At 53.2% G+C, this 14,739-nt stretch overlaps 1 protein-coding gene across 1 annotated transcript in view; it reads right to left on the bottom strand.

Moving 5' to 3' along the window:
* Window positions 1–2,726, bottom strand: part of WTAP (WT1 associated protein) — a 73,905-nt gene extending 71,179 nt beyond the window's left edge. Inside the window, exon 1 of the mRNA XM_073557715.1 lies at window positions 2,396–2,726. The gene's annotated coding sequence lies outside the window, so the exon portion shown is untranslated. The remainder of the gene's footprint in view (window positions 1–2,395) is intronic.
* Window positions 2,727–14,739: the final 12,013 nt, after the last annotated feature.

The following is a 14,739-nucleotide window of genomic DNA, read 5'->3' as shown; positions in this document are numbered from 1 at the left end:
TTTCAGCAAAAAAAAAAAAAAAAATGCTTTTAAAAATATGGAAAAATATATAGAAAGTTCAAATCAACCACCTTATTACCTCATTAAAAACACAGATTGAAAAAAATACATGTGTCATCACTACAACAAAAGTAAAAATATTAAATAACCTGACCGGTAAAAGCCGCATCGGGAAAAAAAAAAAAAAATACAAATGCAACTTGTACCATTAAAAACAAGCTCTCATATAGCTACACTGACAGAAAATGAAAGCGTTGTGGCTTTTGGAAGAAGGGGAGGAACCAGCTATAGTCAGTACCTCTGGGGCGGGCACTAGCTCTTCTGGGGATTGAGTGAGGTTATCCCTTCGGCCAATCACTGCTGGCTTCACTCTCACCTCCTTTGGACATAACTGATATCTGGAAGCAGTCAGAGCCCCGGCTGTTCTCACTTCCTTCAGATGTTGGATTTGTCCTTACGAGAGAGGAGTGCAGCGGTCACCGACTGGCCGCAGGGATCGTGTGACAATGTCACGCGAGCCACAAGAGAGCCAGTGCCGACTCTGCTAGAATGATGCTGGCGGCAAGTAGGAGTTTTATTAATTTACTTAAGGGGATCAGTGACTGAGAAGAGGTTGGCCAAGTGGTGGACAACTCCTTTAAATATTTATTGATAAGCATTTGATACAGACATTCATAATTAGTGGCCAACTAGATGGTGGCACAGCACTACCAATCTGGACAACCGTAGGGTGCCCACCACCCACCCTCTATACTGCGGGGAAGCCCTCCTCCCAACCTCCCTCTAAAACGCGGGGATGCCCACCCTCCCTCCCTCTGTAACGCGGGGATGCCCTCCGCCCATCCTCCCTCTGTAACGCAGGGATGCCCACTCTCCCTCTGTAACGCGGGGATGCCCACCGCCCCCTCTCCCTTTATAACACGAGGATGCCCACCCTCCCTCTGTAACGCGGGGATGCCCACCCTCCCTGTCCACTCTCCCTCTATAACGCGGGGATGCCCACCGCCCCCTCTCCCTCTATAACGCGGGGATGCCCACCGCCCCCTCTCCCTCTATAACGCGGGGACGCCCACCGCCCCCTCTCCCTTTATAACGCGGGGACGCCCACCGCCCCCTCTCCCTTTATAACGCGGGGACGCCCACCGCCCCCTCTCCCTTTATAACGCGGGGACGCCCACCGCCCCCTCTCCCTTTATAACGCGGGGACGCCCACCGCCCCCTCTCCCTTTATAACGCGGGGACGCCCACCGCCCCCTCTCCCTTTATAACGCGGGGACGCCCACCGCCCCCTCTCCCTTTATAACGCGGGGACGCCCACCGCCCCCTCTCCCTTTGTAACGCGGGGACGCCCACCCTCCCTCTGTAACGCGGGGACGCCCACCCTCCCTCTGTAACGCGGGGACGCCCACCCTCCCTCTGTAACGCGGGGACGCCCACCCTCCCTCTGTAACGCGGGGACGCCCACCCTCCCTCTGTAACGCGGGGACGCCCACCCTCCCTCTGTAACGCGGGGACGCCCACCCTCCCTCTGTAACGCGGGGACGCCCACCCTCCCTCTGTAACGCGGGGACGCCCACCCTCCCTCTGTAACGCGGGGACGCCCACCCTCCCTCTGTAACGCGGGGACGCCCACCCTCCCTCTGTAACGCGGGGATGCCCTCCGCCCATCCTCCCTCTGTAACGCGGGGATGCCCACTCTCCCTCTGTAACGCGGGGATGCCCACCGCCCCCTCTCCCTTTATAACGCGGGGACGCCCACCCTCCCTCTGTAACGCGGGGATGCCCATCCTCCCTGTCCACTCTCCCTCTATAACGCGGGGATGCCCACCGCCCCCTCTCCCTTTATAACGCGGGGACGCCCACCCTCCCTCTGTAACGCGGGGACGCCCACCCTCCCTGTCCACTCTCCCTCTATAACGCGGGGACGCCCGCCCGCCCACCCACCCTGTATAACGCGGGGACGCCCACCGCCCCCTCTCCCTTTATAACGCTGGGACGCCCACCCACCCTCTGTAACGCGGGGACGCCCACCGCCCATCCTCCGTCTGCAATGTGCAGCTCCGACACTCACGTATAAACCTGACACTAATCTATGAGGAATTCATACTATTCACAAGATATTCACACACGGTGTACAGCGCCTGCACCCGGGGGTCTTATGCCCCTCAGTATGTCGTTCATTACACATTTCCTGTCCCTCTTGCAGGCGCCATGCTCAGTGGAAACGACTTCCAACCGAGGTCAGGACCGTGAAGGCCGCAGAGTCTTCCGCTCCGCCATCTTTAACACTGAGACGTGACAAACAACAAATTCCTAGGCCGCAGAGGAAGCGTCGCCTCCATGCAGCGCAGTCACCCGAAGCTGGCAGCGACAAGTGCAGCCCGACGTGTCTCACCTACAGCGGGGAGCTCCTCAGCCCGGGCGGCCCCTGCTGTCCTCACCGCCCGCTCAGGAACGTAACGAGGAGTCCTATGGAGGGCTGGTTCTGTGGCGGACACGCAGCTTTGTGCTGGTGTCTCCGCGGCTTCTGCTGGCGTCTCACAAGCTCAGCTTCCCGCTCTTCACGATTTCTTCTCCCAGGTATCCAACGCGCTCTTGCTTCCCTGTAGCGCATCCGACACAAAATGGCGGCGGAGGAGGAAATGATACTCCAGCCAGCCTCCATGTTACACAGAGACCCTCCCCCAGCCCCGCACGCAGTACAGCCGGGACACGAGCCAAGGCTTCAGGGCTGAAAATGGCCCTATACGTCGTATTGTGTGTGAGGGACACTCAAGTGTGCGCTGTCAGCAGACATGTCACTTACCGCGGCGGGCCTCCTGCTGCAGGACAGTGTGGGCCCGCACCAGTGGCCCCCCCGGCCCGCACCAGTGGCCCCCCCCGGCCCTCACCAGTGGCCCCCCCGGCCCTCACCAGTGGTCCCCCCCGGCCCGCACCAGTGGTCCCCCCCGGCCCGCACCAGTGGCCCCCCCGGCCCTCACCAGTGGCCCCCCCCGGCCCTCACCAGTGGCCCCCCCCGGCCCGCACCAGTGGCCCCCCCCCCGGCCCGCACCAGTGGTCCCCCCCCGGCCCTCACCAGTGGCCCCCCCCGGCCCGCACCAGTGGCCCCCCCCGGCCCGCACCAGTGGCCCCCCCCGGCCCGCACCAGTGGCCCCCCCCGGCCCGCACCAGTGGCCCCCCCCGGCCCGCACCAGTGGCCCCCCCCCCCGGCCCGCACCAGTGGCCCCCCCCCCCGGCCCGCACCAGTGGCCCCCCCCCCGGCCCGCACCAGTGGCCCCCCCCCCGGCCCTCACCAGTGGCCCCCCCGCCCTCACCAGTGGCCTCCCCGGCCCTCACCAGTGGCCCCCCCCCCCCCGGCCCTCACCAGTGGCCCCCCCCGGCCCGCACCAGTGGCCCCCCCCGGCCCTCACCAGTGGCCTCCCCGGCCCGCACCAGTGGCCCTCCCCGGCCCGCACCAGTGGCCCCCCCGGCCCGCACCAGTGGCCCCCCCCGGCCCGCACCAGTGGCCCCCCCCGGCCCGCACCAGTGGCCCTCCCCGGCCCGCACCAGTGGCCCTCCCCGGCCCGCACCAGTGGCCCCCCCCCCCCGGCCCGCACCAGTGGCCTCCCTCCCCCGCCCCTCACCAGTGGCCCCCCCGCCCTCACCAGTGGCCTCCCCGGCCCTCACCAGTGGCCCCCCCCCCCCGGCCCTCACCAGTGGCCCCCCCCCCCGGCCCTCACCAGTGGCCCCCTCCCCCGGCCCTCACCAGTGGCCCCCTCCCCCGGCCCTCACCAGTGGCCCCCCCGGCCCTCACCAGTGGCCCCCCCGGCCCTCACCAGTGGCCCCCCCCCCGGCCCTCACCAGTGGCTTCCCCGGCCCTCACCAGTGGCCCCCTCCCCCGGCCCTCACCAGTGGCCTCCCTGGCCCAGCAGGCTACATCCCTCTTTACTTTCTGACATATTTGCCTGCACACATTTGGTTCTGTCCCTAACCTTTGTGTCTCTGGGATTTGAACGTTTCACACTGATTAGAGATGAGCAGATGTATGTGCAGGACCAGTGGCCAGGTCAGTGGTCCCAACAGCCCCGAAGCAACGTTATCTGTGCGATATGACCCTTCTAATTGCCAAGTACCACTGCCCTGGGCTGGAGTCCCACAAATCCGACCACTCGCCTCTAATATGACCGCGATCTGGAGTTGCTGGGGGTTGTACGCTGCGTACTTGTGCAGCGTCTAAGGCCTGTTTCACACTTCAGTTTTACTGTCAGTTAAAATCCGCCAAAAAGGCGGAAAGCGGATCCGTTGCTAACTGATGTGAACGGATGCCACCGGATCCGTTTTTTTGACGGATCCGCCAAATGAAGAATTTTAAAGGAACCGCTGTCCGGGAAAAGGAGAGAGAGAGATTTTTTTCTGTCCGCCAGAAATGATTTCAGGGTTAAATTTCCTCCTGACTTCATTCCTCCGGGCATGCGCTCCATAAAAATGCGGATCCTTCAGTAGAAAAAACGTTACATGGTCCGTCCAGGCATCTCGGCGGACGCAAAATATTGACGGATCCGCAAAAAAACGGATCCAACGGATGGCCATCCGTCAAGATCCGCCGGTAATGCAAGTAAATGGGGAAAAAATGGATCCGCCAAAAAAATGGCGGATCTGTTTTTTTGCAAAAACAGCGGATTTTGACTGATGGTCAAAAACGGAAGTGTGAAACAGGCCTAACCCGCAGCAGCCAGATGTTACAGCATAGTGGATGGGATTTCAAGAAATCCCATGCCCACTATGCGTCCACAGCTCAACCACGGAGATGGACATGCAGCGTGTCTCTCCAGACCGCAGCATGTCAATTTCTCTTGCGGAAACACGAGCCTCCACAAGAGATATTACATCAATAGAATATTGAACGTGGTGCTTCCTCACAGTTCAGTGAACGCATGCGGATTTACCTGAGTTCAATACACAGCAGCGCTTTGGACCCAGCGACCATGCGCTACTTGCAAAACGCTGCTATTTCCAGATCGTGGGCACCTGGCCAAAGGCTGTGTGCACGCGTTGCATATTTTGTCCGGTTTTGTCGCGGATTTGTGACAAACCCCGATGCCAGCAAAGTGAATGAGAAACCTGAAGTGTCACGCACACGTTGAGTATTTTTGACTTGCAGATTTGATACAGAAAATAATGCGTGTCAATTCTCTGTGCGGCTTTTCCCTGTGTGTTTCATCATTGACTTCACTCAAATCAGTCAAAAAACGCAGGGCAAAAATTGTGCAGAAATTTTCCTCAACATGTGACATAGCATAATACTTTCATGGTCGAGATTTTGTGGATTTTTGGTCTCCACAAATGCTTGGCCACATGGAGACCTATTCTATTCCTTTCTTTATTGTGAGTCAGTGAGAATTAACCATCATTCTAAACTTTGGGATTTACATCAGAAAATGGTCAAATCCAACCTATTAAAAAAACAAACACGGAAGCAACACCTACAGGTGCTTCTCACAAAATTAGAATTTCATCAAAAAGTTAATATATTTCAGTTCTTCTATACAAAAAGTGAAACTCATATATAGAGTCATTACAGAGTGATCTATTTCAAGTGTTTATTTCTGTTAATGTTGATGATTATGGCTTACAGCCAATGAAAACCCAAAAGTCATTATCTTAGTAAATTAGAATACTTTATAACACCAGCTTGAAAAATGATTTTAAAATCCGAAATGTTGACCTACTGACATGTATATTCAGCAAATGCACTCAATACTTGGTCAGGGCTCTTTATGCATCAATTACTGCATCAATGCGGCGTGGCATGGAGGCGATCAGTCTGTGGCACTGCTGAGGTGCTATGGAAGCCCAGGTTGCTTTGATAGCAGCCTTCAGCTCGTCTGCATTGTTGTGTCTGGTGTCTCTCATCTTCCTCTTGACAATACCCCATATCTTCTCTATGGGGTTAAGGTCAGGCGAGTGATATTGTTTGTAAACCAGGTGTTGGTACTTTTGGCAGTGTGGACAGGTGCCAAGTCCTGCTGGAGAGTGAAATTTCCATCTCCAAAACTTTGTCAGCAGAGGGAAGCATGAAGTGCTCTAAAATTTCCTTGTAGACGGCTGCGCTGACTTTGGTCTTGATAAAACACAGTGGACTTACACCAGCAGATGACATGGCTCCTCAAACCATCACTGATTGTGGAAACTTCACACTAGACCTCAAGCAGCTTGGATTGTGGCCTCTCCACTCTTCCTCCATACTCTAGGACCTTGATTTCCACATGAAATGCAAAATTTACTTTCATCTGAAAACAACACCTTGGACCACTGAGCAACAGTCCAGTTCCTTTTCTCCTTGGCCCAGGTAAGACGCTTCTGGCGTTGTCTATTGGTCATAAGTGGCTTGATATAAGGAATGTGACACTTGTAGCCCATGTCCTGGATACATCTGTGTGTGGTGGCTCTTGAAGCAATGACTCCAGCAGCAGTCCACTCCTTGTGAATCTCCCCCAAATTTTTGAATGATTTTTCTTAACAATCCTTTCAAGGCTGCAGTTATCCCGGTTGCTTGTGCACCTTTTTCTACCACACTTTTTCCTTCCACTCAACTTTCCATTAATAAATATGCTTGAATACAGCACTTTGTGAACAGCCAGATTCTTTAGCAATGACCCTTTGTGGCTTACCCTCCTTGTGGAGTGTATCAATGACTGCCTTCTGGACATCAGTCAAGTTCTCAGTCTTCTCCATGATGGTGGAGCCTACTGAAACAGACTAAAAGACCTTTTTAACGCTTAGGAAGCCTTTGCAGGTGTTTTTGTTATTTATTCTAATTTACTGAGATAATGACTTTTGGGTTTTCATTGGCTGTAAGCCATAATCATCAACATTAACAGAAATAAACACTTGAAATAGATCACTCTGTTTGTAATGACTCTATAAAATATACAAGTTTCCATTTTTTTTAAATTCGTTTATTAACCGCAAAATAAAATATACATACCGTATTTTTCAGTTTATAAGACGCTCCGGATTATAAGACGCACCCAAAATTTTGAGGAGAAAAATAATAAAAAAATATTTTTTTCATAAAATGGTGCTTCTTATAATCCATGTGTCTTATTGCTTACTGGAGGAGGCAAGAGTGGGGTGATACTGCAGGCCGCAGGAAGGGATGAGAGGGTGCTCCGATGTGCAGCGCGTTGCCAGGGGGGCTTGTGCTGCTGCCGGGTGTCTCCGGGTGCCCGGCAATGCTGGCCGGTGCTGTGGGTGTCTCCGGTGCCCGGCAATGCTGGCCGGTGCTGTGGGTGTCTCCGGTGCCCAGCAGTGTCTCCAGGTGCCCAGCCCGGGGCTCTGCCAACATTTACCGGGTGTAGGCCGCAGGGGTGTCTCCGGGTGTCCGGCAGTGCTGTGGGTGTCTCTGGGTACCCAGCCGTGTCTCCGGTGCCCAGCCTGGGGCTCTGCTGACATTTTGCGACAGGCCAGAGCTCCGGGGCTCTCTCGGTTCCCTCTGTGTGATAGTTGACTCCGGCAATATGGCGGCCGCCGCCGGGGGCGGCGCATGCGCACACGGTGATCTCGGGACTGAGATCTTGAGAGATGAGATTTCAGTGCTGAGATCTCATCCCCGAGATCACCATCAGCGCATGCGGCGGCCGCCATATTGCCGGAGTCAATTATCACACAGAGGGAACCGAGAGAGAGCCCCGGGGCACTGGCCTGTCGCAAAATGTCTGCAGAGCCCCGGGCTGGGCAACGAAGACACCGCTGTGCACCCGGAAACACCCACAGCACCGCCGGACATCCCTGCCAGCTACACCCGGTAAGGCACGTCCGCTTTGTAAGACGCACCCCCATTTTCCCCCCTAGTTTGGGGGGAAAAAAGTGTGCCTTACAAAGCGGAAAATACGGTACTTGTATACATTATTAAATACAATACAGAGTGCACACACTTATATATATTATTAAACATAAAATAAAATGTATACTCATATATATCCAAAATAATACATATGTGAACTACGGAGCATTTGCAAAAGGACAATAAGTTGTGCACAATAAATCATTTGCATGGCTAGTTTCACACTAGTGTATCTTCACGCAGCGCAGGGTGCCACTAAGCCCCGCCCCCTGACCTCCCCCTCCGGTCATCTCCTCCCTACTATCGCACAGCGCTGCATGCGATCTGCGCACCCAATGTTTAGCATAGGGTGCGCAGACCGTGCGCTGGCCGTGCGTTAGTAGGATTTTTGCGTGCGCTGCGCACTTTTGAAGATGCGCCGAGCGCACCAAAATGCAACATGGTGCGATCGGTGCACCTTCAAAAGATTATACTAAATTATACAAGTCCTTATATTGTTACATAAGTAATAATCCTATTAACAAAGAAACAACGAACATTAAGTATCATTCGATCATGTACATGTTAGGAAATATATGACTTGTACGAAGTCCCTAAACTACAGCTACAACAGCTACTATTTTGCCGCCTAATACTCTGCATCAGGGTCGCCATCAGGGTATGACAGCCCTTACAAGTGTGTGGGGCCCGGTGATTAGGGGGTGCCTGGGAACGCAGGCAGCCCGGTCCGTGCTAGGGCCCCCTACATTTTGTTCAGTCTTCTGCTTTATATTAAATCAAAAACCCCGTGCCTGCCTGGCCCACCATGGTCCAGCCAGCGCCACAATCCCTCCATGCACAATGATCCAGCCACAGCGCCGCCCTCACGTGACGTCACACGCTCACGCTACTCTGCTCCACTTCCTCACTCCGGAGTAGAGCAGCGTGCAGTGTGCCACGTGGGACTGGGAGTCAGAGGGAGCAGTCGGACTCGCAGAAGACGGTGGCGGGACGGCGAGGCGCAGACCGATGGCAGGCAGAGCCGCAGAGTCACGAGACGGCAGCAGGGTAAGGTAAGTAGTCTGTGTCTCAGTCTCTCTCTCCGACGTCTCTGGAGACCGTGGGCCCGGGCTCATGAAGGGGGCAGGATTGGATACAGGGAGCATGATTGGAGATACAGCGGGAGCATGATTGGAGATACAGCGGGAGCATGATTGGAGATACAGCGGGGGCAGGATTGGAGATACAGCGGGGGCAGGATTGGAGATACAGCGGGGGCAGGATTGGAGATACAGCGGGGGCAGGATTGGAGATACAGCGGGGGCAGGATTGGAGACAGATCGTGCAGGATCATGGGGCAGGATGGATACGATGGAGATAGATGGGGATATCATATGGGGTACAATGTATACTCATGAGGGCGGGATGGCTGAAAGCAGGAATGAGACACACGGGGCCAGGATGGGGAATATTATTACCATAGGGGCTAATTAAGGGATATTATTACTGCAGTGATGTATTTATTTTAATTTTTTAGTATACAGTTTTAAATGGGGACGGTCCTGTTACTGTGTAGAATGATACTATGTTGCCTTTTTTTCTTCATGTGATGTAATGTAGAAGTTGGGGAAAAAATATGTAATGTGTTGTGCAAGTGGAGCTCTAGTGTTGTGAACTCATTTTCTGTTTTACCTCTGGCTTCTGGTGAGGGTGGTGGAGCTGGCTGTGTTGACAGAGGAGTCGTGATTTCTCCATCCGGGCTCCCTCTAGTGGTGACAGTAGGTAATGAAGCTGATCTAAATGGCAGAGACCTGCCACCTGAGGAGGAGGACTGTGAGTGGACATCAGGAGTCTCTGACTGGATTTAAGACAGACAATAAATAGTTTCACCCAACCACTAACCATGAGTGGACAAAAAGGTTTAGTGTTATCATTCATATTCTCTGAAAAATGGCCAAGAAAGCAAAAATTCTGCCTGGGTATGTAAACTTTTGAGCACAACCACATCTCATTAACATAAACCTGTGATTTTTTTTTTTAACTTTCTAATAAAAGTTCTGTTTTAGGGGTCCTTTTTGTTTTTGGTTTTCTTTGTTTGATTAGGACCTCAACTTACAGGTTTTTTTGGGGGGTCTAAGCCAGTAACAGCTGAAACCCGACGGTAATACCCTGTATGCAGGCGACCCCCATGACATACATGTACTGCATCTGTTGGGAAGTCCTTCCCGATCATGACTTACAGATGACTTACATGTACTACCAATGTCGAGAAGGGGTTAAACTGTACCAATCCCAACTGTGGTGACATCGCATTTAATCTGAATTATCCAGACATATTATTTCAGTAGGCCAAGGGACATGAGCTAGAGTTCATGTGAGAATGACTGTTGACTATTATTGTCATTGACTTAATGTTCAATGGCTGCCATTTGTTGAATGGCTGCGGGTTACCTATTGTATCTGTCCTAGTATTGCAGTCTTAGTAGTGTTCTACTTTCTTTGGGAAACAAAGGCACAATGTTTGTTATTATGTTGACACATAGGTGCTCTGAAAATATAAAGGACAAGTTATGCATGTTGCTTGAGCATTTCAGCAGTGAGGAATGGCCTCCTTCCACCTTCCCCCAAGCCTGTAGAGCAGGCCCGGATTGGTAATATAACCAACCGGGCATTTTCCCACTGGGCCGCTGTCATGTGGGCCGCGGGCGGCAGCACCCGATCATCTGGCCGCTTGCCAGCTGATGCGGCCACTGGCCTGGCTGTTGCTCCTGCCGCCGGCCCTCTCCGGGCACGGCGGTTATGGTTTCCAACCCTCCCGCACTGCAGGGAGATAAGTCGCCACCACCCCCCACACACCCTATCCTCGCCGTAGCATGAGACCTCCCCCCCGCAGCCACTCACAGCGTCGCTTGCCTGCTGTCTTCTCTGATCACAGGACCTGTGATGAGGTCACAGGAGGGGAGGAGTCAGGGGTCACATGATCAGGAGCCTTTGTCAAGACCCCTGATCATGTCACCCCTGACTCCGCCCCTCCTGTGAACTCATCACAGGTCCTGTGCGCTCAGCCTTGCCTCTTGGTGTCTGCAAGACTCTGCTGTGCTGTTGTTGTGGCGCCCTTGAGGCTCAGTCGCCACAGAGGTACTGGACCTTCTCCTAAGGTGTAGTGACCCACCATCCAGGTAAGGTGGGAACTCCTTTCCACACTCCAACACTCGCACCCCATACAACAGGGTAGTTCTGCACAACCACATTGCGGCTCAGTGCTTGGAGAGTAGCAGAGCACCTCTGGTGGTTCCCTGCTTGGAACACTGGATGTGCTGGGAGGTGGGTGGAGTTAAGATACATAAAAGAGTGGGAAAGTATAGGATGAGAGGTTCAGTCTGGCAGAAGGTCAGGCGGGTAGGAAGTCACTCAGACAGGAGTGAGGATTCCTGGAAGAAGGGATGGAGGAAAGAGTGCTGCAGCTGACTCAGTGATCTGAGCCAGCTGGCAGGGGAAAGGGAAAGAAGGAGAAAGACGTAGAACTGCAACCTAAGCTTCCATAAGAGAGAGAAAGATCAGTACGGAACGAAGGAGTAAGGAGAACAGAGAGGACGTGGGTTGGAAGAGGAACCCTGCCTATAGGTTCTCAGCGCAAGGCCGGGGCCCGGTCCCCGAGGTTGTATGGACACTTATGGTTCTGCATCAGACACCGGTGGAGTAGTTGGCTGTAAATGCACTACTCCCATCTAAGACTTGGGGCACAACAGCAACTGATTAGAGAGCCGGGACTCAGGAGAAGGGAGTCCCCGAAGCAGGCTACAGCTGTCTGCCATACGAGTATAGTTCTTGGGAACATCTGACAAGAGGGACTCCAGAGTACCACGGTACTGGAGCTCTTCACACTTTAACGCGTAATAGAGGAGTCGTTCAGGAAAGGTACATGTTGGCGAAGTGTTGGAGAGGAGCTTTCCATCTGGCCTGGAGGTTGGCTGAGTCTCTGACCCGGAGGACACGGCCCGGAGGCAGGCACCCTTGTGTACCGCAGACTGTGAGTAAAGCTTTGGAACTGCAAGCCTCAGTGTCCTCCATTCTTGCGCCAACCCGCTCTGCACCGCTACATCTGGGTACCATCCTTTACACTGCCTGCGCCTCTCCACAACCATTACAACTACACTGCCCTGGGACATCAGCCCTGCCTGTGGAGGGCTATACCATCATTGCTGCATCATACCATCTGTCCCAGAGGATCTGTCTGCAGCGTCGGCTTAACACCTCCCTTGCCGAACACCACAGGTGGCGTCACAAACTATTCCACTTAAACTACATTACATTCCCCCATTATTTGGGCGCCCAGGGCCACGGACCGGTCACCGCTGCTGTGACACATCCCACTGACACCGGCCCGATACCGAGTATCCCACGGCCCTGGGATGGCGACCCATTGTCATGGTGCTGGATTAGGTAAGTACCGTATGTGTGGGGTCAGGAGGGGTTTACAGGGTAGATGTAGCAGAGCTGTTTGTGTATGAGGTGTACGGAGCGCAGCCGTGTGTGTACGAGGTGTACAGAGCGGAACTGTGTGTGTACGAGGTTTATGGAGCGGAGCTGTGTGTGTACGAGGTGTACGGAGCGGAGCTGTATGTGTACGAGGTGTACGGAGCGGAGCCGTGTGTGTACGAGGTGTACGGAGCGGAGCCGTGTGTGTACGAGGTGTACGGAGCGGAGCCGTGTGTGTACGAGGTGTACGGAGCGGAGCCGCGTGTGCATGAGTTGTACGGAGCGGAGCCATGTGTGTACTTGATGTGCGGAGTGGAGTCATGTGTGTACTTGGTGTACGGAGCGGAGCCGCGTGTGTACGAGGTGGAGCCATATGTGTACAGGATGTACGGAGCGGAGCCATGTGTGTATGGGGTGAGCGGAGCTGTGTGTGTACGGGATGTACGGAGCGGAGCAAAGTGTGTACGAAGCATACAAAGCGGGCATTTCCCACGGACACAGGAGTACATGGCGAAGCCCCGAGGAGCATTTTAAAACACACACATGACGTTCCACCTGAAGTGATGTGCTGGAAGCTGACCATAAATTAGATAATTTCTTGAGGAGATTGTGACAGAACCAGGAATGCTTCAGATCCATCACCGTGTCGTCCTCCGACAGCGCAGACAGCAGGATCGCCTTGGAATCGGGGATGCCGGCCATGAGAGCGGATCATGATATGTCCTGCACCGGGAGGCTCAGGTGGGCACTACAATGGGAGCCGGGCTGCTATAGTATCTTTATAGAATCTTTCTTTATTTCTTTCTCTCTTTTTCTTTCTTTCTCTGTTCTTTCTTTCTCATTCTCTGTTCTGTCTTTCCCTCATTTTCTTTCTCTCTCTTCTTTCTTTCTCTCTCTAATCTTTCTTTTTTCTTTCTCTCTCTCTGTTCTTTTTTTCCCTTTCCTCTTTCTTTCTCTCTGTTTCTTTCTTTTCTTCACTTCTTTCTTTCTCTCTCTGTTCTTTCTCTGTCTCTCTGGTTTTTCTTTCTCTCTCTGTTCTTCTTTCTCTCTCTGTTCTTTCTCTCTCGCTCTCCTTTCTTTCTCTATCTTTTTTCTCTCTGTTTTCTCTCTTCCTTAGTGCCAGTCAGTGTGCCCATAATGCCAGTCACTGTGCCCTCAGTACCAGTCAGTGTGATCAGCAGTGCTAAATGGGTGGACATGGCTAATTAGGCGTGGACATGGGTGTGACTGGTTGCGAAATGGGTGTGGCCTAAAATTTGCAGCAGCGCTCTGTGCGCGCCGCAGTCTTTGTCTCTCTTTCCCTTCAAAAGTTGGGAGGTATGATAGGGTCAGCTGTGACCAGGGGGTCTGGTTGCCCAATGGATAGCAGTTCGGCCAGGAATTCTGTCACCGTGCATACAAAAGGGGACAGAGCTTTGGGAGGAGTACTGTACCTAAAAGCAATAAATAGGACTGAGCTGAAATACTGCGCACAGCTGTGACTACATGTTATATAGTCGTGTTAGTCTCCTCTTCTTGTAACCTACAAGTGTTCAAAGATATTATATAGTCACCATGTGACTAGTGGGCCTGTGTAACTTCAAATGCCAGGGCTGAATTTTAGTCCCAGTCCGACCCTGCTGTAGAGGAGTGACTCAATGACAAGTTGAGACCTATGAAATGGAGGATCCGCCTGTGTGACGCTACAGTGCAGAAGCTATGGCATCATGGCTCCAACTTAACAAATACCAGAGCGGCTTCACTGACCATCACTGAACCCTCCAAGACGTCTATAGAATCCAGGTCAGGGCAATGAAGTCACCTGGCCTCCTCCATCAATGGACGGCCATCTTCCTAAGCTTGTGGCTATCTCCCCTCTGTGGGGGCCCGCCAATAGCAGGGAGCCACTGGTGGGGGCATTGGGCCCTGGAAGCTGCTCTGATCCAGGCTTACAGCCAATCTTATGGCTGACCTTGGCCTGACTGTATTGTGTCATTTTTCCCTACTGTAGGTGGTGAACTAATCACTTAGGCTGGTTTCACATTTGCGTTTTTTAGCGCTGGAAATAAACGCATACCTGCGCATGCGTTTTTTCCCCTATATTTAACATGGGTGCGCATACCTGCGCGCTGGTAAGCGCATGTATGCGATTTTCATGCGCTGCGTTTTTTTGGGGTGTGCGTTGGTATTTTCCAGACGCAGCATGTTGCATTTTTTGGCCCTTGAAAAAAACGCATGCGCACGTATGCGCACGTTTTGCGCTAAAAATGGCCATTATAGCCTATGGATGCGCATACGTGCGCACTGGCATGCGCAGGTATGCGTTTTTTTAGCGCTGCGTTTTTTTGGTGGTGTCCACTTGTTGTCCTAGTTATAATCTTCTAAAGTCAAAAAAAAAAAGTCTATATAAAGGAGGTGCCTGCCAAAACTCTGCCACTACTACACTGACAGATTGAAGAGCAGACAGTCAACCAAGA

This window comes from Dendrobates tinctorius, unplaced genomic scaffold (assembly GCF_039654945.1).
Source record: "Dendrobates tinctorius isolate UK_male_01 unplaced genomic scaffold, ASM3965494v1 ptg000250l, whole genome shotgun sequence".
In the NCBI taxonomy this organism is placed as follows: domain Eukaryota; kingdom Metazoa; phylum Chordata; class Amphibia; order Anura; family Dendrobatidae; genus Dendrobates; species Dendrobates tinctorius.
This window is presented reverse-complemented; position numbering and strand designations above follow the sequence as displayed.